Source organism: Rhagoletis pomonella, unplaced genomic scaffold (assembly GCF_013731165.1).
Source record: "Rhagoletis pomonella isolate Grant_MI unplaced genomic scaffold, Rhpom_1.0 Rhpom_scaffold_00003, whole genome shotgun sequence".
NCBI classification, from domain to species: Eukaryota; Metazoa; Arthropoda; class Insecta; order Diptera; family Tephritidae; genus Rhagoletis; species Rhagoletis pomonella.
The window spans coordinates 71,363,935-71,377,066 of record NW_023458557.1 but is presented as its reverse complement, the minus strand read 5'-3'; the positions used below and the strand labels follow the sequence as shown (position 1 = coordinate 71,377,066).

The 13,132-nt window shown below is 40.5% G+C and overlaps 1 protein-coding gene across 1 annotated transcript in view; it reads left to right on the top strand.

Annotated features, from left to right (window-relative positions):
* The first annotated feature begins 1,286 nt into the window (after positions 1-1,286).
* LOC118735453 (E3 ubiquitin-protein ligase Ufd4) overlaps positions 1,287-13,132 on the top strand; it is an 88,954-nt gene continuing 77,108 nt past the window's right edge. Inside the window, exon 1 of the mRNA XM_036465211.1 lies at positions 1,287-1,365. The gene's annotated coding sequence lies outside the window, so the exon portion shown is untranslated. The remainder of the gene's footprint in view (positions 1,366-13,132) is intronic.

Genomic DNA, 13,132 nt, shown 5'->3' with positions numbered 1-13,132 from the left:
CAGAAAGCGGAGAAAAAACACAGGCAAACCATAGCATTAGCATCGAACGGTGACAAAACATTCTTATCGCTAGCAGGTACAGCGTTAACAGCATCAACATTAGCGATGTTGGTACTGTGAGAGGCATCAGCAGTTGATTTGTTTGCTCTTTGTGTCGATCCAGGTGGAACAGTGGTAGCCGGGTCGTCAAAACTCGCAGATTGAGACCAAGTTAATTCGGGTAAGGGCGGAACGACCACAATTGAAGAACGGCAATTGTTATTGCTAAGATTGTCCACAGTAGCAATAGGTGTATTAACAGCCGTTTGAGTATATTAACCTCAGCAACTAACATTTCTAGGCATTTTGCATTGTTGTTGTCTATGATTTTTCTTAATTGCATGTTGGATTTAATTTTATTTGCCAATATATCAATTTTATCAGAAAAGTTTTTGAAACTTGCATTAATGGCACTCGTCAAGAAGTCAATGCTAAGTTTCTGTGAGGCCATGATCGAGTCATATGTCTTACAAATTTTTTCAGGCATATTAACACACTCAATACAAAAATAACCAATATGGCGATTCCGTTGAAACAAATTAATGTCGTATTCGGACGCAATGGTTTCGCAACAGGTGCGATGAAATCGCTTTTTACAAAAGCCACTGCACGGCCCTATTAGATTGTCACTTCTTGAAAATGCTTTGCCGCATTTACCACAGGAATTGTCCATATCGAAGCAATAAAGGAAAACAAACAGGAGCGAACCGAAAACACGTCTGCACGACACGAAGTTTAGGATTCCTCCGAGGACTTGCTAATTACCCAAGACGGTTTGCAATGTTAGCTTTAAGGTTTAACATTTTACCACCCTTGGGACATAAACGGAACACTTCTTTACATACAGCAGAGCAAACAGTGTTTATGAAGCTACAATTCCAAGAGATTCAGCTAGTTAATTGCTATCCTAAAGAAAATCTTGATGAAAGTAACAGGTATCCTTATTGTGAGTTCCGGTGAAAATGAGCAAACTGGAAATTAGCTCAGATGTCGCTACTTTGACATTGGAACAGAGATTCTACGGGACCTCCTTTAGTGCTGATAAGGTCGGAAACAGCGAATTCACTCTGGCAATGCTGAAACTCTTTTGAGGGATTTAGGCTTCTCGAGTTATTGCCATGTGATGTGAGGGCAAAAAAGACAGTAATACATGTATCTAGTTCCATGAACAAATAATAATATACTGTATATTTCCAAATAACATAAAAATATCAGAGATTGTAAATTCATAATACAATTTTCTTTTATTACAGATATAACTCAGTAAACCCATAATCGATAAAACAGAATCATCAAAAACTGGAAGAGTAATACTAGCATATTAAGGTAAGTTATTCAGTAAGATGTTCGTTACGCAACTAGCCAAAGGTGGCATTATTGGGCATCTGTATTGTTTGTAAATTATTTAATTCATAGGAATAGCATGCATTATTTTTAATAGAGATCAGGGAGCTATAACAACAATGACCGATTAACTACCCAGTAGATAATTTCAGGAGTTAAAAGCCGTTCCGAACGTTTTGGAACAGAGAACTAGGCTTGAAATACTCACATCCATTGAAAATACTGCAGGGTATGGTTCAAGATCGTTTTCTAGTGTTTCATTTGATTTTAAACTTTTATTTATGTAAACTTCAAAGGAACTTATCTCAAATAGAGCAAAAACCGTGAAAGCTGCCTATAGGAGTGTTCGCTTTGCAAATGTGTACAAGTTGGTACCAATTGTTACCAAATCGTGTTCGTTTAGCCAAAAACCCTGTAAAACTTGCAAGGAGAGAGCACAATTTTGACATTTCATTTGGAGGGGAAGTTGCAAATTCGTGATGGGAAAATTTTTGCCAGTAAGAATTTGCAAGCAGGATTGCGGCACACGGTTGCATTTTTGTCAGCATTAATTTGAATCGACAAGTTCGTTAAATTTAAAATACTCAATCTTGTTGCGATTTACTAATGAAAGAAGTATGAAATATTTGTTTATTCAATTAATTTAATTATTTCCAAACATTTGAAAGGTAACTCGGCTGAAAGGGCAGTATTCGTAATCGGAACGCAGTCGACACCACTGTCGTTATTGGAAATCCGGCAGTGACTTCCACAAAGAAATTGAAGCGTATGTTGAAGAAAGTTAGAATAAGAAGAAATATACGTCTAGGTCCTGTTTTGATTTCCACCTGAAATAATTTAAAAATTGTATTATGCTCGAAATGCAACCGTGGACCCCACTTGGCAGTGAAGCTTACAAATGTTTGCTACTTCCTGCTCGCGCAAAACTTAGTAAGTTTCTTTCTTTGGGAGAGTAAGATACCTTATTCTCTGAATTTCGTTACTGGCTAATAGCGATATAGCGATTCTACAATAGCGCAGTGGCAGTGACAGTTTTTAACACGCAGTAACAGTTCGAAAAACTGCCGCTGCCACTGCCACTGCGCTATTGTAGAATCGCTATAATTCTTACTGGCCTTTGCATAGCGAACCGAACTTATGAATTTCTGTGAGCAGCTGATTGTTCGAGTATGTGTTTTTTTTGTTTGCATCAACCCAATCAGCTGTACCACTGTTCATTTAGTTTTACATTAAAAACAACAGCAATTTGCTGGAGGATAACGAACCATTCTTTTCCAAAAAGAAAAATAATCGCATGCGCAAATTTGGCAAAAACTTGCGAGCTAGATGCAAAGTAAAAAAAAAAAATCTATTAACCTCTTGAATCTAATTAGGACTTCATCAGTAAATAAAAAAAAATATATATATACATATGTATATGTATATATAATATATCAAAAAAGAGGAACGCAATCAAGATTCATCTTAACTCGATCGATAATAACTTAGACAAGAATTTAGCTATAACCAATTAAATACCTATTCTGGTTCGATGTTTTTGAATAGTTGTAGCGGAATAATTCGTGTTTTATTCGACCAACGAAATAACAGCTGGCTTAGATCGGCGAATGTTTCCAATAGCTGTTCGTCCCTGGAGCATGTTACGTGTCAAAAGTTGGAATTTCACCATTTCATTGCCCTCTGCTTAGAATTTGGGCGTAGAGGGCACTGAGAAGGCAACATTTTTCGGAGTTGCTAAATACTAATTAAAAAAACGTTGCCATTTTGGAGTTGCTAAATACTTAAGTAAACGATATTAAAGTATTTGGCAGATACTACTATGTGGTAAAGCACTAAGGTATTTAGTAGATGGCTAAATGCTTATAAACTAAATACTTTATGATTTAGGAAATGCTAAGGTAATTAACACCTTACCTTAACCTGCATTTACAGGGGGCGATTTTTTAGGCCATTCAACTTTGCTCAACAAAAATCGCTCGAGTAAATGGCGATTCAAAAATCGCATGCCTCAAAGTAGACACAAGTCAATCTTTCAGGCGATTATCGCCTGTCATTAAATTGGTTTATGTAAATGCATTCACTTCACCTCAACTCACCTTAGCTCGATCATTTCAACTCACCTCATTTAAACTCACCTCATTTAAACTCACCTCACTTTAACTCAAATCACTTCGACTCAATATATCTCAACTCACCTCTAATCACACCAACTTCTTCGCACGGCGAATTTTATTTCTGAAAGCGTCGAGGATCCTAAAAATCCCCAAGTAGTCTCCAAAATTGCGGCGTAGTCCGGAGAATCCCAAAAACCCCGAAATACTCCTGAGAATCCAGCAAGTCCTAAACATTCTGAAAATAGTCTTTAAAATACAAAAATTCTTTATTTGTATACTAATCAGGTCATAAGTTTTAAACACTAGCATGCAGTATTTAGTTTAGCCAAAAATACTAAGTACTTTTATTTCTAGTATTTAGTGAAGTCAAAATTTCTATGCACATTTGTACGCGGGGTTTCGTTAGGTAAAATTAACAAGATACTTTTATACTTAGTATTTTGTGCGGTGAAAACCTGCTCGGGTTAAAGAACTCACCGGCAGTGGATCACGTCTTTCGTGGTCCCACACAACTCCAACTCGACCACCCCCTACACAATACAGCCATCAACATACAAACAGACACAACCGGAGCCCTACCAACACGCTGCCACCAACAGCTCTTAGTTCCTCCAACAATCTGCTCGGTGTCTCGGTCCACAATATACCGTAACATGACATCAGTCAAGTGCTATTTCTGTCCTGGCTGGAGCCCCTTGTGGGCATGTTCAGGTCTGCGCACTATGCAACTACATGGGCCCTTGTTGTCTTGCTCAGTCGTGAATTCCTCCCGCGACGGAGGCCACTACCACTACAGGGCAGCACACTCTTCAGCAGCACACACAACAAACGGCAACACACCTCCCTCACACACCACATCGCAATCAGTCTTCCAAGGCACACAAAGATTGTATATTTCAATTGTAATGTACTTCAGAACCACACCACAGCACCACAATACAACAACACAATAGAACACACCATAACCACGACAGACCACACAACAGACACAACCGCACCATCACCCACACGCAGCCCCCAACAACTCTTGGTTCTGCACGGTATGTCAGACCAGGATATTCCGTAACGTGACATTAGTCAAGTGCAACACCGCATAACAACAAGTCTCCCGAACCACATGAAGCTCCTTTAATTTAACTGTAACAGACTTTAGAGCAAGATCGAGGAGATAACCGTCTTTATGGGAAGTGATTTGCTTGACCTTAATTTGTCGGTCCAAACAGGAATCTCGATTTACTCTTGTTGGGTAGCTCGTTTCCAATGGGATGGTGACAAGAAAGTGGCAGACTTACGCTTTGATGATTTTGGGATAATCGGCTAATGGGGTCCAATTGCTGTCAAATGAATAGACCAGGTTTTTGGATTCACAACTTCTTTATTTTCCCCTGCACAATTTGGTTGGGGATTCGCCGCAAGAAATGTGACGGAACCCTTTGCCTTTGACTGAACCAGATACAAGATAAAAAAAAAACTGCAAACGAATAGCACGATTAAATTCTGTTACCGCCTCGAACACTTTGCACACTTACGGCTTTTTACTGATAGCCTTTTTCCTTATGTTTGGGCTCAGTCGATTTCCCTTTATTAGATATGGGTGAATATCGACTAACTGAATGTCGCCAGCTTTTAACCCAGTTTAATTATTTGGTTAAGATTACTTCCGTTCTTGCGAGGGCTGATGCGTGTGGTTCGCTCCGTGTCCAATTCGGGAAAGGAAGAATATTTCCCTAGCCTCGTGGTATGTGACCACCGATTCTTTTATCGTGTGTAAGTGTGGGCGTTTCCCTATTGTCACTGTCAATTCGTGCCTATGCCGATATGATGGTTCGTGTCTTGGATAACATTGGTTACGTACATTCATCTGGCAATCCCCCCCATTTTGAAGTTTAGCTTTGACAGTTTTGTTATGTTTACATTTCTTATAATCGTTCTTATGTCTATTATTTGGGCAATAAAAATAATAGATCATTATCCCCCTCTCATCTTCAGCGACACGTTAACAAAAAAAAATGTGGAGCGTTTAGTAGGGATATGAGAATGGTGGTTAGAATGCAATTCACGGGCTGTGGTTTGATCGACGTTAGACCTTACATCGAAATCGTTCTACATGATCTTCATCAACCCCATCCTGACTCGTTCAGTTCGCCTTTAAGCGCATATGTATGTATGTACAAATGCTCCGTCTTTCGTGTTTAGTTTCAGTACGCATTACATAAACTACGGTAGATGAAAGGCATTGGTAAATGATTTGGTTATGAAACTTTTCTTGTTTGCTTTGATCGATTTACTAGCAATGTACTGAGGATATAATATAACAAAACTATGGATATAACAAAACTAAACTTAATTAATTTATTCCAGCCGGGTACCCTGTAATAAGGCAGAATCAATGGAGTCTGGAGGCCCGCCATATATTCATCGAAATTCTTGAGAAGGCGAATGTACTGAATGAGTTAGCGTGTTGTGATTAAATCGGCGGAATAATTGCCAAGCACTCGGTGTTTAGCATCGATCAGTTCATATGAGTTCGAACCAAGTTTCCGTGAAACATAGGCTCTAATTTTTGGTGGGGCTAGTTTTTGTGCATAGCCCTCTCCGGCCACGGACGGTTTAGGATTGGGAATGAACACTTCCGAGCCTATCTCGAAATGGCGTTCTCTTTTGCGGGTCAATGCCCGTTGTGCGGTTTGTTGATATTGTGCGAACTGTCTGTCTCGAATTTCATCAGCCAGAACTTTACGTTGTTCCACCTCCTGGGTATGGTATGGATTTACATCCAATAATAATTTATATTCGTTTCCATCTTTCACATATTCACGACCGGTGTGCAGAAAATATGGCGTGTAGCCCGTGGCTGAATGCACTGAAGTGTTAATATCATGAATAACACGAGAAAGATGGTTTTCCCAAAAGGAATGTTCAAGAAGATCAGCCATGTGAGCACGTAATCCAAGTTTAATGCTTTTGTTTGTCGCCTCTACCTGATTGGCTTGTGGATGGTACAAAGGCGTTTTCATGTGTTTGATGTTATAATCGGCGCAAAGCTTCGCGAAAGTTTGACTGATGAATTGAGTACCATTATCTGATATAATGAGTTCGGGGCAGCCATTCACAGTGAATATATGTCGAAGAGAATTGACTACGGATATAGCGTTTGCACTTTTCATGGGCTGCGCCCAGACATATCGCGAGTAGCAGTCGATGGCTACGAAGATCCATTGGTTACGATTTTTAGACATGGGCAGCTTACCGACGAAGTCAATCGATAATTGACGACCCGGTCGTTTTGGTTCTCTATATTCGCCGTGAGGTGTTTTGGTGCTCTCATTACTTGGTTTAATGCGGTGGCATAGTTCACATTGCCGAACGTACTGGTAAACGGACTCATACATGTTTGGCCAGTAATAGCGTTGTGAGATACGTCTGTAAGTTTTCCAAACACCCTGATGCGAATGTTGGTTGTGGTTTTCATCGAGAACTTTGGCTCTCTCAGAAGATGGTACACAAAGTGTCCACAGTATTTCCGCACTTTGATTGGAAAATTTCAATCGATGGTATAGAAGGTTGTTTTCGATTTTGTATCTATCTAATGGTTGTTTTGAGGCCATGGCATGCATTTTGTTGTACCATTTATCGCCAGTATTTGGGTCAATGTTAATCACGGACGTGATTGGGGAAAGATTCACGTGAAAATCACTCGGAAGGTCAATTGGGTTTCTGCGAACGATGTTGAGAAGAGCAAAAGAACGAGATAAGGCGTCAGGAAGTTCCAAATGTTTTCCTGGTTTATGAATAATTTTGAGTTCGTATGGTGATAATCGGATCGCCCAACGACATAAGCGACCAGTTGGATCTTTGAGAGTTTGTAGCCAGCGTAACGCTGCATGATCCGTTACCACAACCAATTCACGACCCTCAAAATATGGACGAAACTTTTCGACCGCTAAGAGAACGGCTAGGCATTCCCGTTCGGATGCTGTGTAATTTTGTTCGGCTTTCGAGAATTTCTTTGAAAAATACTGCACCACCCGTTCATTCCCATCATGTTCTTGTACTAGAACAGCTCCCGCCGCGATCAGCGAGGCATCGGTATAGACCTTGAATGGTTTTGAATAATCTGCCATAGTCAGAACGGGAGTAGTAGTTAAATACTCTTTGAGTTTGAGAAAGGCTTGTTCAGCAGCGGTATTCCATTCAATGGGTCCCTTTCGGTTTCCTTTATACAATTCACAAAGGGGAGCTGTGATCTCCGAGAAATTTGGAATAAATTTACGGTACCAGCCTGCTGCACCAACAAACCGTCTGACTTCTTTTGCCGTTTTGGGCCGTGCGAATTCAACAATAGCTCGAATACGAGATGGATTCGCAGATAGACCCTCTTGAGACAAAACGTAACCCAGGAATTCCAATCGCTTACAGCAAAAATTCGATTTGGATGTTGAGATGGTTAAGCCGGCCCCAGCCAAACGTTTTGCAACAATAGCCAATATCTTAACGTGTTCTTCAAACGTCGAAGTGCAAATTATGAAATCATCCACGTATGCGAATGCATGTGGAACTAAATCCCGGAAAATTTTATCAATGAGAATGGCTAATGTGGCGGGTGAATTTCTCAACCCCATCGTCATGCGACGAAAAGCGTAAAGCCTGTTCCCGAATGCAAATGCTGTTTTCAGTTGGCTCGATTTTGCCAAGGGAATTTGAAAGAAAGCTTGAGACAGATCAATACTGGTTAGGTATTTTGCTGACTTTAGTCGTGCTAAAATCTGGTTAGTATCCGTAATTGGATAGGCATTTGGAACGGTGATTTTATTCAATTCTCTTGCGTCCAAGCATACGCGACAAGTTCCGTCTTTCTTTTTTACAGCCAGAATTGGTGACCGCCAAGGACTTTCTTCGATGGTCATAATGATGTCACGACTACGCATTTTGTCCAGTTCGGCTTGAACTTGTTCAGCCACGTATGGCGATACTGGATACTGGCGTTTCATGACGGGTTTTGCATCACCTGTGTCAATTACGTGTTCGATCTGATTAGTGACATTTAAGGGACCAGACACAGGAGTTGGATTAAAAAGTTTGAGAACGGCGTCCAACATTTGTCTTTGTTCTGGAGTGAGATTATGTGGAAGGCTGACGCTGGTCATTTTTTGGTGTATCTATGTCACCGTCTAAACCGAGTGTGGAAGCGTCAATTGGCTCCAGATCACTACTCATAGAAGATACCTGAGCTGGTTCTTTCCCACTCCATTGATTACAAAAATTAATAAATTCATCCGCCGTAACCATTTCAACTTTCGCGGATGCAACCTCTTCCGTATCACCTTTGGCTGTATTTTTTAAAAATCGCTCCACTTTTTCTTGGTTCTGCACCAGTTCGAAAAAGAAGGCCTCAAGGAATGTCCGTCCCATAATTGGGTGTTTCAGTGAGATCGGAACGACAATAGTTGGCACAATTCGGGTAAGACTACCGACCGTATATAATACATTCACTTTACCAATGGCCTTAAAAGAGATCGAATTATCGGCAAGACCAATGGATGTTTTGGTAGGTTGCAACTGTCCCCATTTGTGCTTCTCATAAAACGTTTGTGATACGACTGTGACTTCGGCTCCACCATCGAGTAAAACCGTATGAGAATGGTTGTTAACCATAACCGTGAGATAATCGCGACAATCGTTCGGAATATTATAGGTCAAACATTTCTCTGAGATAAAGAAAACATCGCGGAGTCGTGGTTGGTTAACTTGATTAACCGCGTCTTGTTTGTGATTAGGGACTGGAGCTGAAGTAGGTTTGGTAAGTGGTGGTGTTCGTTCAGAACATTTGGTTGATGGTTCTTTGCCATCCCTTTGAGTTTGATTATATTCGTTAAGAATCAGAGTAGAATTATTACTGGAATTCGGGACTGAAGATGTGTCGATTTGTAGATGGACTTCGGTAGAACGAGGATTATTAGAGACAGTGGATTTAGAAAAAGTTATGGATTCTGAGTACGATGGGCCACTATTCCCAATCGACTCACTTATGCGTTTTTTGAACACGGGCATTGGTCCGACGTCACTCCCGGTCGTGTACATTTGTAGCATATCACCCGATTCGGTTGGGTTCGACACCTTTTGAAGTGATGACCCCACACGAGACATTTTGCACATCGTAAATTTTCGTCCCCCCTCAACAGTGAGAAATGGGTCGACGATGGTTCCTGCTTTCGTATCATTCTCATTTCGATTTGTGTCATTTTTATAATCACCGACTGGTTTCGAATCCGTACGTTTCTGAGATGGTTTAAAGGGTTTCTTATGCTTGCCCACGTATGCACATTCCCTGTCATCTGAGTCGGATCCAGGGAACGAAGCGGTATATTCCGAATGTGAAGAATCATCCGGCGAATCATTTAGTGCCGAAATTTCCCGTGGTTCTGATCGCTGTCTATCCGAACGGGTTCTTTCCGGACGGGATGTGGCAACAATGAACGAATGCGGTGCAATTCGCTGAGCGAACTCCCGCAATTGTTCTAACGTGTGGACTTGTCGAGTGTGGACGAGTTCACGAAGATGATCGGATAAGGTACCGATGATGATATCGAGGTGATCCCGTTCATCCAGGCCACAGGCATTACCCTGCAATTGGAATGTCAAGTCATCGATATGCTTCAACAGTGTTTGCGACCATGGGTCGAATTTAATCTGCGCATATGACATTATTACTTGAGCCCGAGTATGTTTGTTGAGGAAACGAGCACGAAGTTTTGTGCAAAAATCCTGATAATCTCCGAACTTTCTCAGTTCGGTGAAATACCATTGTCGAGCGGCCCCCGTGAGTGTGGGTACCAAACGCGTAACCAATTCATGGTCGGGTACCCCGATCTTATATCGAAATGAGCCAATAATAGCCAAATAATCTTCAACCGATAGACATTTTTCGTTTACGTGAACGCCATCGAATTGAGCACGTCCCATCCATGATGGTAAGCCTCTAAATTTCCTATCCATTGCATCCGCTTGGGCAGATTCGTCGAATATAGTGGCTTGATTTGGTCGTGATTGCGGTGGACCGGATAGCGAATAATTCGGATATAAATGAGATGGTTCATTAATTGGTTCTTGAGTATGAGACGTTCTAACACCACGGTAGGTATTGGTCATTTGAGTTTGTAAGGGTGACGGACCAACCAAAGAAACATGCGGAGGATCCACCGATGGTGGTATCCAGGTATGATTCAAGGTCGGTGGCATGGTTTGGTTAATGTCACGAACGTCAGGTATTGTTGGCTGCAAATGAATCCGATCACGCATCATTTGCTGTTGCATCTGTGTTTGTGTTCTCAACAACTCAGACACCATTACAGACAGTTGGTGCAATGAGGGTGTTGGTTCCGTTTCGCCTGACAATGAATTAGGAACTGCTGGTCGAGCATTTGAATCAACCGTACTAGTGGTCAGGGTATACCGTGGTTCAGTTGCCTGAACCGAAATCGGTATATACTGGTTTGAAATCGGATCCGGTCTAGTTAAGGGTAAACGTGGTGATGGAACAGTATTTTGAGCTAAACTCATTGTTCCCCGTTCATTATCAAACCCATGGAAAGTCGAGTTCAAACTTAATCGGGAATCGCTCGTCGGGATTACCGTATTCGGTGAAGACATCCGAAGCTCACAAATCTTCGATTGAAACCTTCCGACCAGGTCCTCTTGGCGTGGAGCCGATTCAGGTTTTAACTTTAACCGAGCGGTTCGATAACAATAATGTATCATTTGATGAAGGCGACCCTGCGGTGTTAACGCCTCATTTGCATTCAGTTCTCGATATGCTCTCTCACATATTTCCAACTCACTCATTTGGTGTATGGCATGAGATTTTATCAACCATGGTTGGCCAACGTAAGCAGATATTTTACCATTGAGAGCGGTTATTTCGGTGTCGGTCCACTGAACTGGTGCTGGATATAGGATATATATCTCACCTTCGATCTGACGCTGTTCGTCTGTCAAATAGGTTGCATCGAGAATGGGAAACAATTCCATGTTGAAAGACTCAAATACAAAACTGTAAACTCAAATTATTAAAAATTCTACCAGTCCGTTCTAAAGTCCGTACTATTAACGTCTAGGTTATAAAAGGATGGTACTCGATTAAAATCAATACAGTATTTACTTCAGTTTATTATTTAATATTATTATTATTCTATTCTATGATAGTGTGTGAGCTAAATCGGCGAGGAAAAAAAATCAATGTTCGTTTTGAACATGCAATTTCGAAATAAAATAATGCCGAACAAATCAATATCTATTTGAATATTACTCTTAGTATAACAAAAAAAATTCACGCTCAATTGGTTGTATGTCTCATGTGATTTTCGGTCCAAAATTTAATTTAATATTATACCGAACGTGGGCTGAGAATGGCGTTTAACGCACTAGCTCGAATCTTCTTATGGACCAAGTTGTTTGCTCCCGGGATGCAGCGAAGGCCTTGAATACTTAGGAGTATTACCTGTATCTCCTTCGGTCCCTTCTGTCGCCAACAAGGTACGCAACAAAGATCAAGACTATCCACCCCCGAATTTACCGGAAGACCAAATCAGACTGAGAATATTCAACCAGTTTGAGAATGTTAAGCGAGATTAATTTGATAAGAATTTCAAATCTTATTGGTAATGAATACACGAAGAATAAAGAAAAATGAAAAGTTTGGTTCAATTAGTATTGACCGTGTTATCGGTTGCGTTACTGGAACTCATACCGAAAGACGAAAAGAGGAAAAAAATTATCGGTTCAAAAATCTTGACCGTCAATGTGTGGTGTTACTTGATTAAAAAAATTCAATCAACTTGCTTTTCAGAATTGGCGAACTGAACTGAACGAGAATGGTTATGACTGCTGATCAATGGTGTTCGCATCGCAAATCGATCACCATTCACCCCCTCGGAAATAAAAAATCAAAATATATACAAAAATTTTGATTGAAAACGAGCTCCAATAAAAATCAATTAAATCATGCCGTGTGAAGACTGAGGACGATAATGATTTACAGTGATTATGAATTCAAATAAAATTATTTGATTCAATCTCAATGACGATTTATAATAGCAGAATTACTAAAAGAAAAAATTAATCCAAAATCGATTACACTCGAATATGTATGGTTCACCGACGTACAATTTTGTGACCAACAAAATGAGAAAGACGACTAAAATATTTTAACTTTTCTTTAAATCTAATTTTATGATGTATTAAATTGATTTGGTGATGAAATTGCTATTTTCCCTCAGATGAGCACGCGGTTTTTTTATGCCGGGCTTAAGTGTGGTTATGTTCAACAAGAACTTATTCTTTTTCACCCGTTTAGTTGGGCGCCAATGATTTGCTTGACCTTAATTTGTCGGTCCAAACAGGAATCTCGATTTACTCTTGTTGGGTAGCTCGTTTCCAATGGGATGGTGACAAGAAAGTGGCAGACTTACGCTTTGATGATTTTGGGATAATCGGCTAATGGGGTCCAATTGCTGTCAAATGAATAGACCAGGTTTTTGGATTCACAACTTCTTTATTTTCCCCTGCACAATTTGGTTGGGGATTCGCCGCAAGAAATGTGACGGAACCCTTTGCCTTTGACTGAACCAGATACAAGA